The sequence below is a fragment of the Marmota monax genome, unplaced genomic scaffold (genome assembly GCF_021218885.2).
Source record: "Marmota monax isolate L192 unplaced genomic scaffold, Marmota_monax_Labrador192_F-V1.1 WCK01_AAM20220418_F8-fsc00034, whole genome shotgun sequence".
NCBI lineage: Eukaryota > Metazoa > Chordata > Mammalia > Rodentia > Sciuridae > Marmota > Marmota monax.
In genome coordinates, this window is record NW_026693934.1 from 6,685,967 (window position 1) to 6,711,127 (window position 25,161).

Here is a 25,161-nt window from a genome sequence, read left to right on the forward strand (position 1 = left end):
CAGCTGGTTCCTACAAACTACATTTCTGATACTCACCTACTAACTGGCTTCTCATTCAGTGCTCCCAATAGAAGACCCAGTAGGAAACTGGCAGTGGGCAGACAGAAGTACCTCCTCCTCTCTGCAGCATTTTTAGCAACAGCTATTGACTTCTTCGTGGTTCTAGGTCCCTCTGTGTAGCTCCATTCCTAGGGGCTGGTAACAGCACCAACTGTATTGGTCTCTCTAGTCCTTAGTTGGGTGACAGCTTCCTTCAGTAAAGAATTTATTTACTATCCTCTGTTTTTCAATTCTCAAAAATAACTTTTGAACAAGGACCTCTCTTAAATCCATCCATTGAATGATCTGACATGCACTATTTTTTCAGTTCAATTTGGCCTGATACAGGGACCGTGCTTAATTCATGAAAGAACCATCCCAAGGTTTTGCTCACTAGGAAGAGGGATACACTATACCATAATCTACCATTAACCCTTTCACTTGCAAGGCAAAAAACAGACATGAAGGTCTTGAGAAAATAGAAAAGGATGCACTAAAAGATTCATTCAATTTTTGAAGCGCCTACCACTAACCAGGCAATGCACTAGATGATAGGGCTACAAATTGGTTGGGGGCTTAAGCAAAAGCAAAAAAACCAGCCCTGCCTTCAAATATCTAGTCGAATGGGAAAGATGGACAGTTACAGAAAGTCATGCAAATCCACATAAGTTCACAACAGTGTACAGTTTTAAATTTTTATATTCTGCCATGGCGCTTATTTTGAAAACATGAAATTGATATATTAGGGAGCTATTTGAGCATGGCATGATTTTCTGTTTGCTTATGCAGCAGCTGCATCTGTGAGAAACAGTCATGAACATGCAAAAATCTGCACCCAGCAGAACAGAGCCAGGCAGTAATACACAAACAGAACAGAAGTACAGACCTCTCCAGGGACCTCAGTTCACCTTAAGCCACACCCTGTTGGTGTCACAACTTTCTACCACTTTCTGACAGATTTCCAATAAATCTCCTTACACCATTTCACTACGGACAAGAAACAGCCCTCTTGAAACCCACTTCACAAGTAAATTTCATATCTTTCTTCAAGGTAAAATACCACATTTGCAGTATTTAGATATTTCTTAACTATTTTATATGTGCAAAACATACTACCATTTTGTGTTAATTTCTTATCTTTTATTTTATGGGTGACTGGGGAAGTTTTTGAATGCTGTGACCTACACTCTTTTCCCATAAGTCCTGTGAATTTTTATTGTGTGATTTTGCACAGTGTGGTGGTTTTGAAATAGGTGTATGCTGCTTTATAATGGAACAGAACATACTTTGAAAGAAAGGGCAATGATACTTATACTAGGAGAGAAGAAGAGAATGGACACTGTCCTGAAAAGTGAAAGGGGACAGGAACTAAAAGAAGACCAGGATGAGGGAGCAGGAAAATAGACACACGATGAGAGAGGAAATCAGAAAGCTGGAGTGTTAGGCAGGGGCTGCATGTGCAGCCTGCTAGGTGTAGGAAGTGGACTGGCAGGAGGGAGCTGGACTCCCAACAAGTCTTCAAAGGAAGTGGTAAGTAGGCCTGTAAATACAGTCATCCTTCAGGATCCATGGGGGCTTGGTTCCAGGATCCCCTACAAATACCAAAATTGAGGTGGTTCAAGTCCCTTACATAAAATGACATAGTATTTGCATATAACCTATGCACATTCTCCTATATACTTCAAATCATCTCTAGATGACTTATCATACCTAATACAATGGAAATGCTATCTAAATAGTTGTTATACTGCAGTGTTCAGGGAGTAATGCCAAGAAAAAAGAGTCTGTACACTTTTAGTGCAGATGCAGTAAAAAAAAAAAAAAAAAATTTTCAATTAGAGGAAGTTTGGATACAGAAGCCATGCATAGAGGGCTAGAGTATAATGAAGGCCCCATTTTCCCAGTGATAAAATGCAAAAGAAAGTGGTTTGAGTCAACTTGAATAGATGCACATATACTTTTGATATGTATGTTAAATTGAAAATATCTACTTATAAAATCTATTAATCCTGTTACACATGCATATTTAAAATCAGAAGAGATCATTTGGTGACTTTAAAATGTTGCTTTTCACATGCACATAAAGCAATTTACATGCACCTTCACATAACCTACATGCATTGATCCCCTAAGTTTTTACCTCCCCTGTGTCTAGCCCTCTTTCTATGATTTTAACCCTTTAATTATACCAGAAACATGGACCTATTTTATGCCTCTCTCAAATTGTGAGGTGCACTAGCAAACTGTCACCTTGATTATTCAGAGAATATGAAAAGCCATTAATGCCTCTGGATTTTGGATAAAAAAATCTAAAAGGTTTATTTAAACCCTGATCAAAAAATTAAATGTACAAAAGGCAGCCTTATATGAAAGACTATGATTCTTGCTACTTTACAGAATAATTTGGGAAAGGGGAAAACCCCTACATAAGTGAGAATGAAAAGTCTACATTAGACATTAGAGATGGGGGAAAACTGGAATCTACTCACTTGAATAAAGGAAATCAAATTCAGTGGGGGTTTGGGGTATAGAGCTACAAAGAGAAAAGCTGAACACACATGCACGCATACACAAAGCTACAATCTGAATGTCTGTGTCCTCCAAAGTTCACATATTGGAATCCCAACCCTTGATGTGATATGATATTTGGAGGTAGAACCTTTGGGGAGGCAATTAGGTCATGGAGACTGGGTCCTCCTAAAGAAGATTAGTAAGCAGCCTTATAAAAGAGGCCCCCGAGAGTTGTCCCTTCTACCCTGAGAGGATACAGGGAGAACCATCTATGAACTAGGAAGCAGCCCTCACCAGAGACGGAATCTGCTGTCAACTTGATCTTGGAGGTCTCCACCTACTGTTAGAAATGAATTTCTGTGGTCTTAAGCCATCTGTTGATGGTATTTTTGTGTAACAGCCCAAATGGACACTGCTATGGTTTGAATGGTTTTGTCCCTTCCAAAATTTAAGCAATAGTGTTGGCAAACAGTGCCTAAGGGAAGTGTTTAGATCATGAGTAGATTCATGCCATTATACAAAAGGTTGCAGGCATTTGTTCTCTTCTTCTTCTTCTTCCATGTGAGAACACAGCCTTCCTTCTCTCTACAAGATGCAGCCATGAGGTACCACCTTGACCCCAGGGTGTGAACCTGCCAGTGTCTCAATCTTGGACTACCCAGCTTCCAGAACTGCCAGAGAATAAGTTTCTGTTCTTCATAAATTACCCATTATTGAGTGTTCCATTGTAGCATCATAGAAGGGACTAAGATAAACATGCACATACCTCCACAAAAATCCACCATATCTCTGGTGAACAGGGAGTCTACAACCTTTGCCAACCCACTCCTTCAACTCTGGCTTTTATGTTTACCTAGATTCAAACCCAACACCTCTTCTCTTCCACAATTTCTACCCATTATACTCTGAATACAGGACCTTAAAAAAAAAAAAAAAAAAAAAAAACAGGCTTAACACCAACTTCTCCACAGGTCTGCCCCATTTGCATCAGTAACTAATTTAGGTTTGTATTCTTTGATAAATTTGTTGTAGACTGAATGGATCTACTTATCTTTCCTATTTATAGTAAAATCCCATTTATATATGTCTAAAAACCCAGAAAACTTAAATAAACAGAATTTATAGTCCTATTCAATTGTAATTGATTTTCTCAGTGTTTCTGGGAATACTCCAAGTTCCTAAAAGAACTCTAAATTATCAAAGCAAGATTAACCTACATTCAATGAAGTTAAGATTTTTTTTCTTACTCTAATATGATTCATTTAAGAAATTCTTAAATTAGTTCCTACTATATACATAATAATATGCTCAGCATAATGGAGAGAATCCAAATATACTACATGGTTTGGGACTTGAAAGCAGTTACAATACTCATATGAAAAGAAAAGCCAGAACATAAATTACACTTCAACATAACAATATTTATACTAATGCCACACACCAATGAAGATACTTTTCTTTCTGCTCTAGTGTGTGATGAAAAACTGGGTCATAAATTGGACTACATTTCCTGAAGAAAAAACATTATAAATTACAACTTGAGGGAGTGTTTTTCTGATCAAGGACTTGGAATTAAAAAGAACACACACACACACACATTCAGTAACATCACAAAACAAAACAAAACAAAATGCAAGACACTCCAGTAGCAATTTAATGTAATATAAGAGTCCCGAAAAAGAAGTAATAATAATGTAGAAATCATACAATGGGATCCAATGTACTCAAGTGTGCACATAGCACAAAAATAAAACTATAATGTAAACTCTAATGCATTATAAATTTTACTTAATGCCAGCAGTGATAAATATCATTAACCATAGTTTTGCTTGACTTGTTAGATTTGAAAGGGTACTTTGGGGATGACTTTGATGTCCTGAGTCTCTTTTTAAAATGAGCTGATACATTCTTTTCCTCCAGATAAATCTCCCTGTGGAGTGTCCAGGCACTCAGAATTCCTCCCCAACCTTAAAGCTGACTTAAAGTCCCAGTGCAGGTATTTAATAAATGTCTGTGCCTAATGGTTATAGTGGCATTAGTGTGTCCCTTCTCTTTTAAAAGAACTGACTTAACATTTCTCTTCTTCAACACTCCTCACTCTTGAATTCCTTTAAAGTAACAGTGTCTAACCAAATAAAAAAGATGAGAAAAAAGTAAATCTGGAGTAAAACCAGAATCTATAAGAGAAGATCTAAAAATTTAATCAAAAAATCCAAACAGCAATTATTAGATAGGCGACAGTGGTGTTTTATTATCATTAAAGGTGCATCAAAACTCTTCTTACATAACTGCAAAGGCCCTAGCTCACCTTGTCTTTTTCCTGGGCAAGACACTGAAGAATTCTTGGGGAAGGCAAGATCTACTCCTGAGGCCGGTCATAGAGGATGGAAATTCTGCTTATTTCAACTAGGACTGGATGAATCAGATACAGAGATGGGCAAAACATTCACCAAAGCTGCACCGAGCCACAGGAAGGAGAAACACACAATGTGTTTCAAGGACAAGTGTAGCCACCCCAGATCTATGCAAGGACACTAGCAGAAAATGTTAGAAAACTAAGCATGAGACCTCCAGATGACAGTCTAGATAATACAGTGTCTAACCAAATAAATCTGATGACAGATTTTAAGCAGGAAATTAAGGAACAATGAAGAGGATGCAATCAAAGAAATGCAGAACTACTCAAACGGGTTGGCAGGTGTTCTTATAAAGACAATTTCATTGGTAACACTGTCAACCAGAGTATTCTACAAGCACAAAGTATATCCTTTGTTCTCTCCACACTCTTGATCAATAAACACTGGGTGCTCATTGGGCATCGATGTCTAAGCACATGACCATCTTTATGCATCCCTTCAAAACATTGCCCCTTTACACATTTTGATGTCAACGCCCTCCAGGAAGAGAAATATGACTACACCGGCAACACTTCCGCATAGAGTTAATAGGGTATCTGCCATAAAACACTTCTATTTTGTGTTAATAAGTTCTAATGAAAGTTCCCTTTACTTGCCCATGTATTGTTCAATTTCCAAAGGCTAATCGACCAATTTCAACTCTACTTTGGAGTTATGCTTTATTGGCAAAATTTTACATTTTAATCTTTTTCAGTTCACATTTATTTCAAAATGACCCGTTTCCCTTGTGTAAATCCTCAGTAGTTATTTTTGGCAACTTTAAAAGGAAAATCAAAATGGCAGGATCATGGAGACTTTGCCAATCCATTCTTGGCTCCTTTTATATACTAAGATTTTTCTTTTAATAATCATAATTAAGATTGGAAAGTGTCCATTAGATTTGACAACTGGAAAATAATTTGCGACTCTGGAAAGAACGACGTCAGTTGGAGAAGTAGGGGCAGAATCCTCACTGGGTGATATGAAGGGGGAGCACAAAGATGAGCAAATTCTACTTTCAAAAGCTAGAATTTTGAAAAGTCAACACAAGATGAGAATATAACTGGAAAGAGTATCCCCCTGGTTTTAAATGGGGAAGACTTGAGCTTACATGTACTATGAATGAATTCCTGACAGTACGTTATAAACAGCAATAACTTTCACTACACCATTCACTGTTTCATTTCTCTCCTCTTTGCTTTTGCTCTTGTTCATAAAGTTTCTCTAAAGTCAAGACAATGCATAATCTAACTAGATTGTACAAATTCCTCCCACCTTTGCAACTGTCTACGTCTCTGGAGCACTATGCTTTCTTTACCTCCATCCATTTTAATCATTCCATTTGTTAATTTCAATCAAATAATATTTCTAAACATGTCCAATCCCAACAGCTGCTTTTTTTCAATTTCAGTTAAATTTTCTGCTTCCTCGTCTCTATTTTCCTTCATCTCTCATCTTGAATTCTCTTTCCTATCACTCAAATAGGTGTACATTTCCTTTGGGGGGGGCTTGTACCTGTACATGTATGCCCTACTAAATTTCCATTATTCTATTTTCACTTCCTCAGGCATCACAGCATGAATGACTTCATACTATTTTGAGCATCTCAGTTTTCAGTTGTTGGGGCTGAATGACTATGTTGCCATACCAGGTGCTTTTATCTTGTAGGCACTCACCATCCATTTATGATTGCCAACCTATTGCCAAATTAATGGATAATTCTGTCCTTGTGTACACTTCCCTGCCACACTCTGACACACCTGGACAAAACTGTTTACTTTAGATTATGAAGTTTTGGGTCTCACTTATTTACACTGTGAGCATCACAAGTTTTCAAAACAGAGTTTGAGAATGCTATTAAGTTTTATGTGGACCAATAAACTATTCTGCTTGCATTGCCAGGCTACAGAGGAGTATTCTTATCATTGTTGTTTTTAATTAATCTTAAAGAGTTTTCTTAAGCCATCAGCTTCAAACACTGTGCAATAAGATTTTATATTAAAGAGGATATCAATAATCAGATTGAAAGAATAACATAAGTAGTCTAGAATCAAAAATAATGTCAAGAAAATTGTAGCAAAAACAAATAGATACACAGGGAGACCAGTTCCTTCCTTCTCATCCTGGATCTACTCATCTATAAAATCCCACAGATGCAATTTGCATCTCTGAAGCATCCTTGCCATTTCCTTCCTACCTCCACACAAGCCCCATAAAAATTCTATAAGTGCATGGCCAATTTTCAAGTACTGCCATATACCCCAACCAGGCCAAGCATAATATATGACATACTGTAGACAAATAGTACATAATCATTGGCTAAATTTTGCTTGAGGAACCCAATAGGCTAAGAAGAATTATTTCAATCTATCAAAGGGCACTGAAGTCTTTGCATGTAAAATGCCAAAGAAATGTCTTCCCTGTGATCTAGTCTCCTCACTGCATCCACTTTTGTAACCAGCTCAAATGGCCCAAATGGTAGCACAGCCTGCTAGATGCCCTTAACTGAATAGTCCAAGAGGGCTCCAGATCTGCAGGTTACATAGCTTTACTAATTTTTAGTGGTTGTCCTGGAAGTGTTTAGCAGTGTATTCTTCAACAGACATTGGGAGCCCAGTTTGGGTTCTTCAGCCTCTAAACAAACAAACAAAAAATTTTATATTGAAGGAGTCCATGACTCAGTTTAAATCAAAGTATGATCTTGGCATTTTGAAAAAGAGATCCATATCCACATACTGCCTTTAGGTGAACATAATTTTTTTTTTCCTTAGTGCAGCTGAGCTGTTAGAAGTCAATAGAGTCAGCAAAGCTAATCTGGTCAGAGGAGCACAAAAGGGATTGAGACTAGACTTTATTCCTCTTCTTTATTTAAAATGCAAATTTAATGTAGGTGATCCCATTATAAATAATAGCATTGTAGCTATACTTTAATTAATATGTGTAAATAAAACCAGCATACCCCTTTCATTTATTTCAGCATATAGCTATGTATAGTTACTCTCTGCAAGGTGATGAGGATACAAATAAGATTAAGACACATTATCTGCTCTTATGGAGCTCCTACTTGGAAAGATAGACATATATAAACAAAGTGATTTGGTTTTGCTATGGGCAAAGGATGTGTATGTCCCATCTCCCCAGGTAGGCTGTAATTTCTAGAAATTGGGTTGGTATCTTATACTTACTTTTATCTACTCTGTGCCATGAACACAGCAGGTGCTCAATAAATAATCTTTGAATTTATTCATATAGCTTACAAGCACATCATTTACTTTACATTAATTTACCTTGCTGTGTACAAACTGCTTAGTTATATTTTAAAAAACCTAAAAGAAGTAACTGGAAATATATTATGTCCACAAGCATTATGTTTTAATTCCAAATGAAATATCTAATAATAATGCACATAATATTAGATGACACATTCATAGACTCTGTCTTCACAAGAAAATTCCTCCCTGTGAAGTTTAGAATTTTTCTAACAGAAGCCTTTTTCTTAATAGTCTTTTTTAAACAATTAAAGTCAGATTTAAGCTATGTATGTAATATGCCCCCCACACCAAAAGATTTTAAATTATTAAAATGTTTCACACATATAGTTTCACATATAGTTTGATAGATGTTGCACTCACAAAGGAAATACAGGATTTTTTTTAACATGTTCCACACAATGAAAATCATGTCGAATTCTGTTTTTTCAATTGAAGCATGTCACAGCCCAGAGGGTCGGTTACTGTCAGAAATTCAACTTGAGAAAAGCCCTTCAGATCACTGGGAAGAACGCAACCTGCCAGGAAACGAACAACCCTACCAAAAAATTACTACAATTTGATCAGAAATATCACTTTGGTGGGCCACATGTAATTTCTGACTACAGTAATCATAATAGTGACAGAGTAAAAGAGGGCTGAGAAATGGGCATCAGGTGCAAATTAGAAAAACTGGTTAGGCTCAGTCTTAAAGTTTATTTTTCCTTTCTCATGCCCCATAAACAGATCGTAATCTATGCCCATTTCATATGCAGCTGGCTACACATATACTACAACTCATAAACAAAAACGACAAAAGAAACAGATTCTTTAGCCTGGAAACAAGATGGGCAAGGTGATTTGGTGATGTAACATGTATATATAATGGCAAAGTGAATGAAAGCCAGATGTGCTCAGTCTTCACCAATGAAAGGTATATGGTATTCAGTAGTTTTTACAGATGAGATATAAAGGAACCTTATCTTATAGGTTTAAAAGTAAATGTGTTCCGAAAGAAGTCATGGGAGTGTTTTAAGCATTTTTCTAATATATTATTTGTGCGGATATTTAAGGGAAAACTTAATAGAATCAGTTGCCTGTGCAGCAACTGATGGTATATCCATTAGAAGAAAACCTGGCAGTTAACAGGCAGGCAAAAGAAAGGGACTGTCAGTAGCATGGGTTCTGGGCATATCCAGTATGTTGGCCACGAGTGGCTATTGAGCAATTAGAACATGACTAGGCTGAACCAAGATGTTCTTCCAATGTAATAAAACACAGACTGGATTTTAATACTTGGTACATGCAAGATCTAAAGCAGCACATTAATAACTTTTCATAATCAGTACGTTGAAATGAAAAATTCTAGATATATTAATAAAATTATAATCAACAAAATTTATTAATAAAAAATTTCAATGCTTGTTTTCTTTCTCTAATGTGGCTACTAAAAAATGTAAGAGTGAATTTGGGAAATGTATTTGTAGCTTGCATTTATACTTCATTTCAATAGTGCTGCTCTAGAACAAGACTGCCTAGGTGTAAATCCTGACCTAGGGTAAGTTATTTACTAATATGATGTGGGAAAATAATCGTAATACAACCAGCCTCACACATTTTTTGAGAGGACTTCATAAATCAGTACATGAAGAGCAGTGTTTGGCACACAGTATGTGCTCAATAAATCTTCAATGCATGTGTCCACTCTGCAAATATCTTGACATGTAGTTGCTCATCCTCTGCTTGAATACACTCAGAGATAGGAAACTCACATTTCCTTGAGACAGCCTATCACACTTCCAGACAGTTCTGAATGTGAAAACGTTCATTCCTGGAATGAGTAAAAAAAAAAAATCTCTTTACAACTCTTCTGCACTTCTTTATATATGATTCTGCCAGAGGCAAAAAGAAACTGGTCATATTCCAACAGCATATTTCTATAAAAATTACGAGGCATTGATATTGGAAATGGGTTTATTATACATTCCATGGAATTTCACATCAGGAGATCTCATACTTCTAAGAGATCTTTAAAACTATGACTTGTCATGCATGCTTAACCACAGAACAGTTCTTCTAAGTTGTCCCCTTTGACCAAGGACACCTTCCATCGGAATACACACAAAGAAGACAGACAAGGGCCAAATCTCAGGAAATAACCAAGGCCACTGTTCATCCACACCCACCCATATCTGAAAAATTATTTTCCCCTCTTTTCTCCTCTTTATGCCAATTTCAAAGCTAAGGTTTTGCACACTTGTCAAAAATAGTTCCCTCTTAATGATAAATCATTAATCAAAAGGAATATGGTGTACATTTTCTATTTCCTGAATTTTCCAATGGTTCCTCCAGAAGTCAACACTTTTATATGTGAACATCTTAAGCTCTTTACAACTCTAAGATATAATCTTCACACACAAGGTCTGTGCCAAAACCAAACACAGCCTTTCCTCATATCTCCAAATGACACTTCCACCTCCAGGTAGAAGTGATTCAGCAATACTCTTTCCATCAGCCACCTCCATTGTTTGCAGAGACTCTGGCAGCTGGTGAGTATATGGCACTCATTCATTTTGAAGAAATTCCTGCAGAGGTCAAGACTGAACTTGTTGCCCAAACTTTAGACTCTAGAGTAGCCTAGTGAATCAGTACATGAATAATCCTTGTAGGCCAATAAACTAGGCCATGATGCAAATCATGATTCTGTGGTTTTCAAGTTGTACTGGCATTAGACAAAGTATAAAGTCCCTCAGCCTCTGTTTTCTAGCATTTAAAAAAAAAATGGAACTAGATAACAATACCCTCTTTGCAACATTATGAGGATTAGACAAAGCAATTCTAATGCTAATGCACTTAGCCTGGTGTACATCCTGTACTTATGAATCCTCAAATGGCTAATGTCATCCTGTCCCAATTCTCTTTCACATTTTCCCCTCCAAATTCTCAGTAGAGAATAGTGCCTTTTCCCACTCAAAGTCTTAACCATCAGAACTCTACAAGTAGATGCTAAAGAAAACAGACTCAACATTAAAATCAGAATTTACCACCTCAGTTATTCAGCCAAAGACAGCGCTTCGCAAACTGGTATGATCAGAGAAAGCCCAGTGGAAGTATAATTAAAACTGGATCTTGACTAATGGGCAAACTGTGGATAACTAGGGACAGAGGGAGTGTGAATCTTGTGGGAGACAGGCCTGAGAGAATACAGAATGAGATACAAAATTCATGAGTGGCATGAGTTAAACTTAGATGGGATGTGGAATACTATTTTTTTTCTGTTCAAGAAGCATACTTTATGCTTTTTTCAGGGCCTATCTAACAATGTTTTAGTTTTAGCCACAAGAGATCGAGAAGAAAGCATCCAAGTATCCCTTGGTCCTCAAAGTCATCAATATCCCTAGCTTCTCTGTGATCAGCCAGACATATTTCAGCTCAAGGAATGCATCAATTCAGGTCAAATGAAGCCCCATTAGCAATACTGAATCAAAGCAATGAATGAAAGTCAATATGAACTAAATTATCTGAAGACTGAAAATGGAGGAGGTGGAAAAAAAATAATTATTTTTTTCTAAAAGAAAAGCATTGTTAAATTATTCTTGTATACATAGATTTTGGTCTAAGACAGATGTGAGGGAGAAGGACTTAATGTTTTGACAGATGATCTGGGTTAGAAATTTAGCTCTGCCCCTAAGAATATTCTTGTTTTACATTTTAGCATTCTTATTTTACGTTTTCCAAGAAAGCAAATTAATTTGAAAGTAGAGTGGCTTTATATGAATTGAAAATCAGTTGAAAGAGGTTTCAATATCCTTGGGCTCTTAGGTAATGTAAATATATGCAATAGAATAACAATATTTCAGTACTGTAATGGATACATGTGTTAGAAAACACTAAAATGTAAATGTAAACAAATTTCAAGTTAAACTATGCACAATGCCAATGGTTACATTTATAAGTAAAAATACCAAGGAATAATATTAAAAATATTTGCCAACTGGTAGTGTCAGGCACAAACCAATTAGAAGATTCTGACAATATCCCTGGAGCAGGACCCAAGGCTCCATTGTCATGCCAAGTGAGTTAATACTCTTAGTGACTATATCAAGAAGTGGCCAAATGGTGTTCTGTAGGACACCCAGGAAATGGCATCTATGGGGGGTGGGGAGGGTGGGAGTTCAGAGAGTACCCATTTACCTACTAGCACAGAAATACTTCAATACTTTTACATCCTGTAAGGCTGTATCAATGCACACTGGCCAAATCTCCCTGAATATGTGTAATGTAAGCACAAAAGGTAGAAATCAATACAAGAGAGCCCAGAAGCAAATTCTGCAAGAGATTACTGCAAGTCTTAATCTTACTATAATTAAATCCTTCATATATGCATACTCCATGGTTTGCTTTTTAAAATAACCATTTGAAAGAACACAAAATTAAAATATGCATTACTACAAAACTACAGTCTAAGACCAATCCTGCCTAACTGCTGTGAAGTCTAGAGCTTTTTTCAACATTGTGATTCCTCTGGAAGTAATGAACTGTTTGCTAACATAACACTTGGGCACAAATCTGCAGCCAATCCTCATGCAGGCAAGTGGAACAGAGCAACAAGCTTCTTACCAGTCAAGGAACTAAAGAATTGTTTGTGCATTAGCTATGTATGATTCTGTTTTTAGCTACAGCACATTTAATTATAAGAGATTCACAATTAAAATATGCCTAGAGAGGCAAAATCAAAAGATGCATCACGGCCCTTGCTGCAAAAAGAAAAAAAAAAAAAAAAAACAAGTTTAAAAATGATAGCCTACTGTTCCATACAGGAAACATTTCCATATTTTCACCAATTCCCCACATCTAGGTTAATGTATAATCTTTTCTGCTATGAAGACCTCTTTTTTAAACTTCCAAAAATTCTAGATTTCCACATTTTAGCAAAAAGTTGTGCTTTTGGAACATGTTGTGAAAATACATAATGACCAAAAAAGTAATACAAATTTCATAATGCTCTCAAATGTCTCTATTCATACCAGCATGTTTAGACTCTTAGAATATATAGCTCTAATGTGTACCAGATGACTGAATTGTTTAACTCCTCCCCTCCAGCAATAACACTGACATGCACGCTTCGAAACTCTATTCTATAATACCTCCAGAGTTGGTTTCACAATTTCACCAAAAGGTATGAAGTAACTAAAATTTCACTAATATTCTATTTCCCTCTCAAACGCTTGATCTAGTAGCTATAGAATGCTCATTAGAAATCACAGTAGATTATAAAGCAGAAAAATAACTACGTGTAAATATTTTGCATGAATGGTCCTCTCCTGGAATCATGACTCAAAATGAAAGCATGAGCCTAGGAGTTCCATTACCAGGACTCCTATTTCCTTCTTTCTCAAGAGGTACAAACAAGCTTACCAGGGAACTGTACTCAATACCCCTCATTTCATCAATAGTCACTGTTTACTATTCGTGATTATTCACTGTTATTTTCCCACTAAAACCATCAACAAGATAATCTCAATTAATGGAGAAGTTTTAAAGGGTGAATAAAATGTTTATCTTAAAGCAAGGGTGCCAATGATTTCAGATCTGCAAAACCAGAGTCCTATGAAACTGACAATAGTAGATTTCTAGAATTAAAAGTGGAGTTTAAAAAAAAAAAGTCCTCCTACTTTCACAGGTTTAATGTGTTAATTATCACTTAGATATTAATCCTGTTAACAGCTCTAAATTAAGGACCTGTGGTATATTTAGGAAGCTGACTGGTGGTGAAGTGACTGGTGGTGAAGTGATTACAGCTGCTTCTTTTGGAGTTATACATAGGAAATGTCTTCTTTTGAAAACAAAGCATTTATGCAACCCATACTGAAAAATCCAAAATCACATCTAAGGAGCTCATATAAATAGTTTTTGATACTGCAATACCCCTACTCTTTTTATTCAAAGATCCACCCTTTACACTTCATTTGTGGAGTGTCTCAAAAGCTTTGATTTTCATGGTGCTGTTCTTTTCCCCTACCAATTAGTATAGTTGTCACTGCTTGGAATTCTTTAATCTGTTTATTTTAATCATATATATTTGTCATTTTGACTGTTGACCCAATAGGACCAGTCAACTATTCTTCATCATTCTATTCAAACTTCTGAAGATCAGTGTTATTATTTTAATGCCTAATCTTTACAAAGGTGTGCAGAACAGCAAAATTGCAGATTGGGCAAGATTGTTTTTCTCTGAAAGAAGCACATGACTTCAGTCTCAACTTGTGAAGTGTAATTAAAATGAGCCGACATGCCTTAGAATTTGTCTTGTTTGGACACTCCTCTTCTATTAATTTAACTCCTATATTTTCATTCTGCTTCTGTAGTCTGTGATTTAAAGACAAACTTTTTTAACAGATGCTAATAAAACAATTGTTCCTTCAGAAATAGGATCTGCAGCAAGTAGACGAAGACCTTAACAGCCTTTCTGATGAGCACTTTTCTATCTCTTTCTCTTAAAAGGAACACTCAACAGAGAACAGAATGGTACATCTAGTTACCAGTGTATTAATGTCAGTCCTTGAACAGTAGAGTTTGGGTTTATATGGTTTTCATAATCAGTAATCATTTACTATCTAATAGTGTTCCTGTTTCTCAGCCTTCAACTCTTTAACAAGCAACAACTTTGATTAAAACATGGTGGGGGATTGAGAAACATCAGAAATATCACTTTTCAACTATCAATTTACTATTAAAGGTATATATAAAGTGAACCCACTGTGTTAAGAACCCTCAAATAGACTACTGAAATCTACCAGCAGTATCAGTCCTTTCCCGGACCACACATCTCCAAGTTCTTACCATGGATTAATCTCCAATCTTGAGAAACCTGAATGGCTTCCAATAGTGTCTATGGTAATGTGACCATTTTTTAAAATTAACAATTACATCCACAACTCTGTGGAAATAATTATGTTGTTACAGGGTCAAAAGAATCATCTTTATAATTTTACTTAAATTTGCATAAAAAAGTTTCCAGTCCTTCACTCCCAGCAGATAGGTTTAGAACAAACAACAAAACAACAACAACAACAAAAAAAAAAGCCAGGAAGGTAAATGTCAATTACAGGGAATTTACTCCCCTGGCTCATCTACCCAAGGAAAACAGAGAACCGGTCACATTAAGATTTAAAAGAGCATTCCTGTTATTAATGGCACTGAGGTTTAAAAACAGCAGTGCATCAAAGTGAAGCCTCAAGACAGGGAATTTAGATAGCTTTTAGCCCACTAAGACATGAGCATTCACTCACCACTGAACAGGATCTCTTGATTTGGTTAGTAACATCCTAAGTGGCTTCCAGGAAGCCTTAACCAGCAGCTGAGTATGGTCAAAAACACAAAAAGGCTTCCCTGGAGATCACCTCCCCCCACCCCAGTTATCCAACAAACCCAGATGGTCTCAACACTGTCAGGGGAATAAGTACATCACTTTGACACCCAAAGTTTGCCTGCTAAAAGGAAACTCCAGACAGACACTACACACACACACACACACACACACACCCCACAACCTGATTGGTGTGACCCCTGCCTGTCTGTTTGGATTGCCATTTCCATAATAACAGAGCACTCACAGGTGTACTGAAAAGCCAGGCAGGCTCTTTACCAGATTGTCATTTATAAGATTACCAGTACACTTGAAGGTGGGAAACTGCAGGCTACCAGCAGACCACTCTGGCAATAAATAGAGCACTGCAATAAATAGAGCACTCCAATGAACACTGGAATCCTCCCTAGACCATGCCAAAACCCCACAATCTTAGACAAACTCCACCTTCCTGTACAGAACCGAATCGCAAGAGCTCTTAAGGGATGTTTAGAGTTCAGGTATTCCAAAAAGAAAAAATATATATATATCATTAGATCATCTGTCCCTCCCTTTAAATAAAGTTTTTTTCTTCTTGTATTTAAAGAGAGCCAGAGAGCTTAATGTTCCTGTCCCCAACACACACACACACACACACACACACACACACCACTCCAAGCTTCCCAACTTCAATAGTCAAAACATGCAGACGCCTAAAAAGGGAGATTTCATTTTCATATTCAAATAACTTTAATACAGCGGAACATACAGCACGAAAGGTGACAGGTGCAGATGGGTGGTGCTCTTGAAAATATGTTTGTCGTCCTCCTTGCCTCTCACTCACGCGTACCATTCCCAGTTTTCTCTTGATAAATAACAGGCTGTCACGTCGGACCCGCAAGTCCCATTCTCTCCAGCATACCCTCGACCCCACACGGACATGGAAATGTAAACTGTTGCTACAGCCTACTAACACTCTGCCGATAAATCAGAGGAAGATACAAAACTTCTTGGCTTGCTCAGCTATCCTCCAGGGCCACTGAACGCCCACGCGCGGATTTCGCAGTCAGCGCTATGGAAAGGGATCCCCTCAGTTAACCTGTTCGCAAAGCCCACAGAACTCCCCGCCCTCAATCTTTGGCTCCTAGGCTCCCGGCGCAGGATGGGGAACACGGCTCCCTTTATGGGCACCCTCCAAAGCAAGCTAGAGGTGGAGTGAACAGAGCTCTGTCGCCCCCATCCCATCGCTAATCCTACTGCCTAAGGTCGGTTCCCAAGCTGCGAGCGGGGGTGTCCCAGTCTGCCCAGCCAGCCGGCTGAAGGGATCCCGCACGCTGCGCCCTAGGTAGCCTTCCTTTCCGCAGATCCAAGCCAGAGGCGTCCAAGAAGCTCCGCTTCCAAGTTCCCGCTCTGTCAGGCAAGAAGGAGCGAGGAGGCAGCCGGGTGAGGAAAGAGCAAAGTCTGTGCTGGTAGCGCGCCCCCAACCCCGGGCGCTGTCACCTCACGCCCCCGCTGGCCGGCCAAGTGGACCCGGCATCCCCAGCTCTGGGCGCAGCGCGGCCGCACTCACCCGCCTCGCCCGAGCCGCAGCCGCAGCCTCTGGGAGCCGCCGAGCCCCAAGCTTCTCGAGTGCAAGAAAGATGGTGGTGTGTGTCGGGAGACCACCCATTCCAGCGTCTGGCAACCCGGCGGCGACTCTGGCTCCTCAGCACTGGAGGAGGAGGAAGAAGAGGAGGAAGGAAGGAACCGCGCAGTCGGACGCCATCTGCTGTACACCTCTGTGCAGCCATTGGCTGCCTGGTGCGTCCCCGGGAGCAGCGGGGCGCGGGGCCGCGGGGAGCCACCTTGCGCCTCGCCTCCCCCAGCAGCTGCTCCCCGCCGCCCCTCCCTTCTCTCTCCTCCCAGCCGCTTGATCCTCCTCCCCTCCCTCCAGCAGCGTACCCGCCTGACCCTCGACCTAGCCTGCTCCTTTTGGCGAGCAGCAGCGGATGCATTAACCGCAACCTAGCCTCCTCTGCTCCCCGCAACTGTTTTCCGCAACTTTAAAGCTTCGGGGTGCAGGTATGGTCTGAGTGAGACTCTCCAGTCAGCCCCGGGTACCCAACCCGCTGAGCGCTGCGGAAAAGAGCGAGCGCTTTGCTCCTCCAGGTTTCGCGAAATGATGGGAGAAAAAGAGGAAGAGAGTCCGGTTGTTCTTGGCCCCCACTTATAACTCACCCTAACAGTCATGAATGCCAACATTCAGAGATAAAGCACACTCTCACTGAGCCATCCCGCACGGTCCGAATGGCCCAGTGTTCCTCTGCAGTCCCCAGGCAGGAGAGGGCTTCAGGGTTATTAGGAAAATGACAAAAGAAGGTCCTAGCAAGATATGTGGGCGAGAGAAAGAGAAAGGGGAAAAAAAGATGAAGAATATACATTGAGGGCATCTCTGGGGAAACGCCAGGAACTGGGTCCGCACCTGCCTGAACATCCCTGGTTGAGAGGTTTCCAGCGGTTGTCAACCCACCTCAACCAGAGCCTCAGAAAATCTCTAGCTCTGGGGCATCTTGTCTAAAGGATTTGCGGGGGTTGGGGGTGGGGGGTATTAATTCTGGGGAAGCTGCCGGGAGGCCAGGCAAGAGAGCCTTCCCCAGCCAAGTAGGGACACCTGAGACAGCCCAGGAGCTGTAAAGTCAGAGTGCACCCAGGTGAGGTAGGAGTGCAGAGCAAAGAGCACGTGGGTAGGCGAGGAGCAGAGTCACATCTGAAAGTCGTTTGCCTACTCTGACACTTGTTTCAAACCCTCCAGGTTTTTGACACCTTTGATCCAGGGAACTTCTTAAGCTTGTTCAGAGACATGAAGTTGCTTCAAAAGGGAGAAGGGGAAAAAAGCATGAGGACTACTATTGCCAATTACTGGATATTTTGCCTGTCATCTCTGTTTAAATGTGTGAGCCCAGCGACAGCAGGGAATGTATCTTTTCTATTTTATCCAATGCCTGGCACACCATGGGTGCTTAAAGAGAAGCAAAATAATAATGATAAATTAAAGCTTGATGTCATAGCACAAATTAGATTAAAGAGATAAATAGAGCAGCCAGGATCTGTCACCAGGGGGGAAAAAAAACAAATCAAAAGAATATAAGTGGCATTGTAAAGGGAAACGTGAATACTTTGGTGAGGAGCTTCAACCCAGCTTGCAGTGGGACAGCTTCTGAACGTGGGAAAGCCTGACTACTTTAGGCAGCAGTCATTATTTTCCCCAGGAGCGCTACTGTCACATTCTAGTTTATGCTTTTCTTTCTGACATCATTGTCTTAAAAATATATCAACTATTATCTAGACCCCAGAATATTTCCCCAGATTCAAGACCATGATTTGTTACTCCTGAGAGGTAAAATGCCAGTCCTGTGAGCCAGGCGAAAGAGAAACCGGTCCATTATGTTTTATTGTAATCTCGATATATACAGATCAATAGTCAATGAGTCTCATTTAAGTAACTTGAGGAACAACAGCCAAAGAAAAACATTTCCGCTTTCCTGAACAGTTACACCCAGGCTTCCCAGGTTTCAGTCTTCCCGAATCAGTGCCACATTTTCAGATCACATCCATGCACACATAAATACTTACTTTTGCAACCTTTCTGGAAAAAAGTTTTCAGCGATGACCTCTGAATATGTCATTTATGGATGTCATAGGAATTATGGTTCACCTCCCTCTTCAGATGCAATAACATATATTATTTTTCTTTAGCCTGGCCATTTCAATATGCATTCTAAATTTAATATGCTAGCCCATTCTCATTAACCCTGTACTCTACCTCAACAATAACATAATTCTCATAAGGATACTTGGTTCTTAAGACACAACTTTCCTCTGTCATGTTGTTTGTACTTGGTCTCCCAGTTTTTTAATCTAGGATATGAGATAGTAATTATATGGCAATTATGTTCTACATATTTGGCTTCTTAAAATAAAAAAAGTAATTTATAAGAATGAAATCTAAGGTTTTTCTAAAATATGAAATCCATGAATATTATATCCAATTCTTTCATTTCTACAGAATAGTCACTTTTCTTTGAGGCACTGCACAGACAGCAGGTATATCAGCAAAGTCAAAGTGTATAAGATGCCTGAACCTTATCTGATATTATTCAATTGCATACAAATCTGTTAGACAAAAAAATACAGATACAGATTTTTCCAACTCCTGCTACTCTTGTAGCCCAAACTCCCAGTTTATATTTTTAATAAAGATTTTACTGATAATTTGAGTTTCTTGCCAACACAGTCAACTTGGTGCTGATAAAAACACTGCCCTTAAAATTCAGATTAGGGTTTAAAACATTTAAAGTATAGCCTAGACAGGGAAAGAAATGTAGAAAATGAAGAGGGGAACAGAAATTTTACCAAAGAAGGGACAAAATAAAGAATTTGGAAGAAGGTAGTCTTGAAAAATAGGTGTAAGAAATAGATCAATAGGGGTGAAAAATAAGCTGGAGATAAGAAATCCTGAATGCACAGATGCCAAAGGCCACAGTCACCTCCATGCTTCTAATGAGCAGGAAGCAAAACAATAGAACAATGGGAGAGGAGGGGAGGGGTAGGAGGAGAAGGTCTGTTGGGAGTAGATTCTGTAGTGAAATTCAAAGGGGAGCTATAGAGCAAGTAACCTGATGCTATTCGAGAACTGATGGAGTTTAAATTTCCATTTCTGTTGCTGTGTATGTTTTCCATTGCTCTTTCTGAACATGATGTTCTCCATACAGTCTAACAAGCTTGGATGGGAAAACACTGTGTAAATGAAATAAACAGTCAGTGGCACTAAACAAATCAGAGATAAAGAAGCCCATTTCAAACAGGAGTGAGGAATGCAAGTAGGAGCCAGTATTTTTAGCTTTTCACCCGGGAAGTCGCTGCTCATGTCTACTATAGCCCATCCACAGAAGCAGTGAATTGAGTCAAATATTCAGTCACTTTGGAGAACAGAACAGGAGGAGCAGGGAAGAGAAAAAGAACCATGATTGTCTCGTTTACAAAATTCATTCAAGCCAATTCCAGGTTGGATGAGATCCTATGGCAAATCTGAAAAAAAAAATTTTCTGCCAAAAAAGAACATTTAATTCTGGCATATTAATGTAAGTTTTGAGCTTGGTCCAGTAATTTGATTTTGATATGTCAACATCTTAAAATACAATGTAAAGATAATATCTTAAAAAGTAGTGTAGTGGAATTCCACTGGCCTGTGGCCCAGCTTGGTTCCTCTGAGGTGCCCAAGTTTTCCCAGCAGACTGTCAGCATTCACAAGCTTAGTCCTGAACCATCAGCCTCAGTTTCATTCAAAAGCATATTTGCTGAGTGTCTCCTATGTGCTTGTCACTACCGTAGGTATGGATTATTAAGTGATATACTGGGCTAAGTCCTTGACCTTGTGGAGTATATAGTCTAATAGGGGCAATAAGTACACAGGTATATAAATTCTTATAAATATATAATATTGAAGAGTTCTGTGTAAAAGAAATGAAATACCAGGGAGGGAGTGAAAAGAAAGGGTCAGGATTAGACAAAATCAGAGGAAATGACCTTTAGGCTCAAACCTCAAAGATAATGGAAAGTAACACTGAGATTTCTCTAGATAGTAGGTATTAAGTATAGATCCTTTACATATACTATTGGGTCCCCATAACCTTATTATCACCCCAAGACCTTATTATCAGCTCCATGTTACACAAAAGGCATAGAGAGTTTAATCAAGTTACTGAAAGTCACACAACTGATGAGTAGAAAAGTTTGGATTTGGCCAGGCAGCCTGGCACGAATGTGTGCGTCTTTTTGGCCTCCAAGATACATTGCATCTCATATAAGTAGGCATCAGCCAAGAAAAGGGGGGAAAGAGGAATAGCATGGCCAAAGATTCTGTGGCTGGAATTGCTTAGCACATAAAGAACCCATCAGGAGCTGAAGTAACTGAAGAATAGTGAGGAGGGCCATAAGGCAGGCTGGGAGAGACAGGGAAAGAGCAGAGCTGGCAGGTTTGTAAGCCGACAGGTGGCTTTAACCATCTAAACAATGTGATCCAATTTAGACTTTTTTTTGCTGGGGGGGGGGGCTGGACAAGGGATTGACCTAATGTCAGTTAACCACTAAGCTACATCTCCAGAGTTTTGATTTTGTTTTTGTTTTGAGACAGGGTCTCACTAGGTTGCTTACAGCCTCATTAAGTTGCTAAGACTGGCTTTGAACCTGTGATCCTCCTGCCTCAGCCTTATGAGCCTCTGGGATTATAGGTGTGCATCAACACACCCAGCTAGTTCAGACTCTTAAAAAGATCACACTGGTGCTATGCATGAGCAAATAAAATGCAAGGAGACCAGTGGTCAAGACAAGAAATGATGGTAACTTAAAGGAAAGGGAGAGAACCAAGTGGATTTGATGGATATTTGGAAGGTATTGTTAATATCTTCATTTTTACTTCTACTTCTCCATCTCTCCCCAAGTCTGACATCTACATGTTACCTCAAGATCTAAAGTCTCTTTTGAAAAATTCTAAATCCTAAATTCTTCATCTGAACTTCTAGATCTTGGGTCTGTTAACTTGTCATACACAAGTGTTACAGAGAAGATTAACAGCAATGAGTCTCCCATTTGGCCAACTCTGAGACCTTTGCTTCTGATCCCTGTCCTAGCAGCCCTCTCCTCCCCACTCAAATCCCAACATTATCTGAGTTCTTTCTTTGTCTCCTCAGCCTCCAATACTATTTACTGACCAAGATATCTGGTGTGTGATCATCCCTTCTTCCCCACTGCTCTGTAAAATAACCAGACCACAGCCAAGTTGGGAGAGGCACTCGCTCAATTTATACTAACCAAGGTAAATAACATAGGCAGGTAACTTCCATACATATAAGAAACAACTCCAACTGATGTGGAAATAATAAAACCCCTGGAGTGACAACTTGGACTACATTCATAATGACTTGGGCTGTAAAGACCAGGTGTTATGTAGATTGGAGCTTGTTATTATCCAAAGATTTGGCAAACTTAATCCTCTTCTACTGGGCACAAAGCCATTCAATACTCACAGGCCTAAGTTTCACAAGATGGGCAAGAGAACGTGTATCTTCTATTTTGCTGTTTTCCAAGGACATCAGTCTATCTAATAGGTAGCAGGTCCCTTTCAGGTAGGAGTGATAGAAAACGCTAAAAAATGACAGTGTTGTCAACAGATCACAAGCTGCAGTGCACAAAAGTGAGATGTGAGGGGTGGTGGGATGAATAGAAGAGCTGTTTTTTTTTTCCCTTATCGTTTAAACTGCAGTGCCCAATTATATAGGGGAATGAAACCAATGCACTTGGTATTGGAAGGAAAATATATAAAAGAAGCCCTTTGTAACTAAACCTTTCTAGTTTATTCTTCATAAATTCTGAATTATGCCATTTCCCTTGCTGCTGGCTACCTCATTGACTCTCTACCTTTCTCTATATTATGTGTTATCTTCCTAAAATACTCTGTCATATCACTTTGATTCCCAGAAAGCTACTATTGTCTCATCTTGTCACTTTATATGGGTCCCTTCATAAATACCAGCTCAACAGAAAAAGACTTCCCTAACCTTTTTCCTATAGAAAATAGCATGTTCCATCTCTCCGTATTTCTTTATTACGTCTTATTTTTCTTCATAGCACTTATCACAGTCTGAAATTTTGCTACATGGTTGTTCATTATGTATCATCTCATCAAAAGTGTGAATCCCATGAGGACACACACACACACACACACACACACACACACACACACCTTCCATGCCTGGCACTCGATGGGTCCTCAATACATGTTCCATGAATCAATGAATGGTGTGAGTTATAATCTCACTCTCTTTGGGGTCCTTCCTAATCTGGCCCACCTTAACTTTCTACCCATGCTTATCACCCCTGCCCTTTACTTTGGTTTCAGGGGTCTCTGTGTCACCCTCTCCAGCCTTGCAAACCTTACCTCCCCTTACAGTCCCACCTCCTCTAAGAAATTGTCCTGGATCTAATTTTACTTTACAGTTATCTATTTCTTCGCTTTATCAGACTCCTTTAATATGCATTGTATATGCCATTCAGCTTTTCAATTAACTGTATACCATCTCATACTGTTCTCTAGTAGTTATGTAGCCATTAGTCAAGTCCCCTCAACTGCAATGTTAGTTCCTTGAGGATAAGGAAGATAGTTCTCTTTTTTTCCTGCAATACACAATTTCTGGTACCCAGCAGGCACTCAGTAAGTACTTGTTGATGGACTAAAATGTGTGAAGACTCTGAATGAGAGGGTCAGGCTTCCCTTGGTCATGTGACATTAATAGAAACACTTATCACCTTATGTTTGTAACAACCAGCACCCTTATCACCTTATGTTTACAGAAGCTGATCTTGCCAGGTGCCAGGCAAGACTGTGCATTCGTTGAACAAACAGACTGAGAATCACTTTGTGGCAGGCACCATTGTAAGCACTGGAGAGAGTCCTGAAGGAAATTATTATCTGAGGAAACAGACACTTACATCGCAACATAACAAGCCTAGGAGGTATTCCATGGTCACAATGCAAACTCCAAGACAGATCATCTAACCTAGTCGGGAGCAAGTCGGTAAAAGCTTGCCAGCTAGAATACATCTGCATCTGCTCAAATTCAGAGCCAGGAACAATTTCCTCAGATTTTGTGATCTTCTATCTTGAAAGGGTTTGTTTCATCACTGTAACATTTTTAGTGTGTTGTACTCCAATCATAAATTAATTCTACGAAGTCAAAGCACAGGTTCTCTTATAACCAATAGTCAAGGGAAATCACAATTGTTATTGCAATGTCTATGCATGCTACAAAATCAGCCCTTCTGCTCACTTGCCACATCAATGGTGATAATCCTAATATACCTCTTCTTCCTTGTGCTTCCCAAGTATAATACAACCCTTACTTTCATCTTTTGCTCAATTCCTACTTGTTAAAATAGATTAGGTTTCTAGACTAGACTCTCTTTTCTTTCCCATCCACACCTTTTCCTTAAGTGCACATGTCTATTCCCATGATTTTAGAGAGAATTCTTTTACTATCAGTGCCTTAATCTATTTGTCTGGTTATAGTAGTCAGTAGAGGCTAAGTTTCACTGTAGTAACAAATTAACCCCCAAATCTTAGTGGCTTCACACAAAAAGGTTTTTTCCTCTTCTCATCCCATCTGACTAATACTGTTTAGCAGAGGAAATGGTGACTCTGCTTTACATAACCCACTCAGGGAAACAGGCTGAAAAGTCTCTGCCATCTGGAACATTGCTGGTGGCAATTGCCTGGGGCATCAGGAGAAATCATAAAAAAACCCAAATTCTGTCTTGTATGTTTCAACCCAAAGTGGCATAGCTCATTGACCAGAATGAGTCATTCTATCAAAATGCAGGATGTTCAAAAATATGGGAAAGCTTATGAATGTGCAAAGAGCAATAATTTTCTCTTCAGTGCTGCAATTCTATGTCCAAGCACTTGTCTGACTTCTGCTTTAACATTATACTTCAAATGGAACATATTTTGCTCAACCCAAAACTCTAGGAATGACCCTTCATTCTTTCTTCCTCTTACTTTACGTATATGGAAATAACAGGCTCT

General features: G+C 39.1%; 1 protein-coding gene across 1 annotated transcript in view; it reads right to left on the reverse strand.

Moving 5' to 3' along the window:
- Positions 1-17,350, reverse strand: part of Thsd7b (thrombospondin type 1 domain containing 7B) — an 821,885-nt gene extending 804,535 nt beyond the window's left edge. Inside the window, exon 1 of the mRNA XM_046463780.2 lies at positions 17,113-17,350. The gene's annotated coding sequence lies outside the window, so the exon portion shown is untranslated. The remainder of the gene's footprint in view (positions 1-17,112) is intronic.
- Between the last annotated feature and the right edge of the window lie 7,811 nt (positions 17,351-25,161).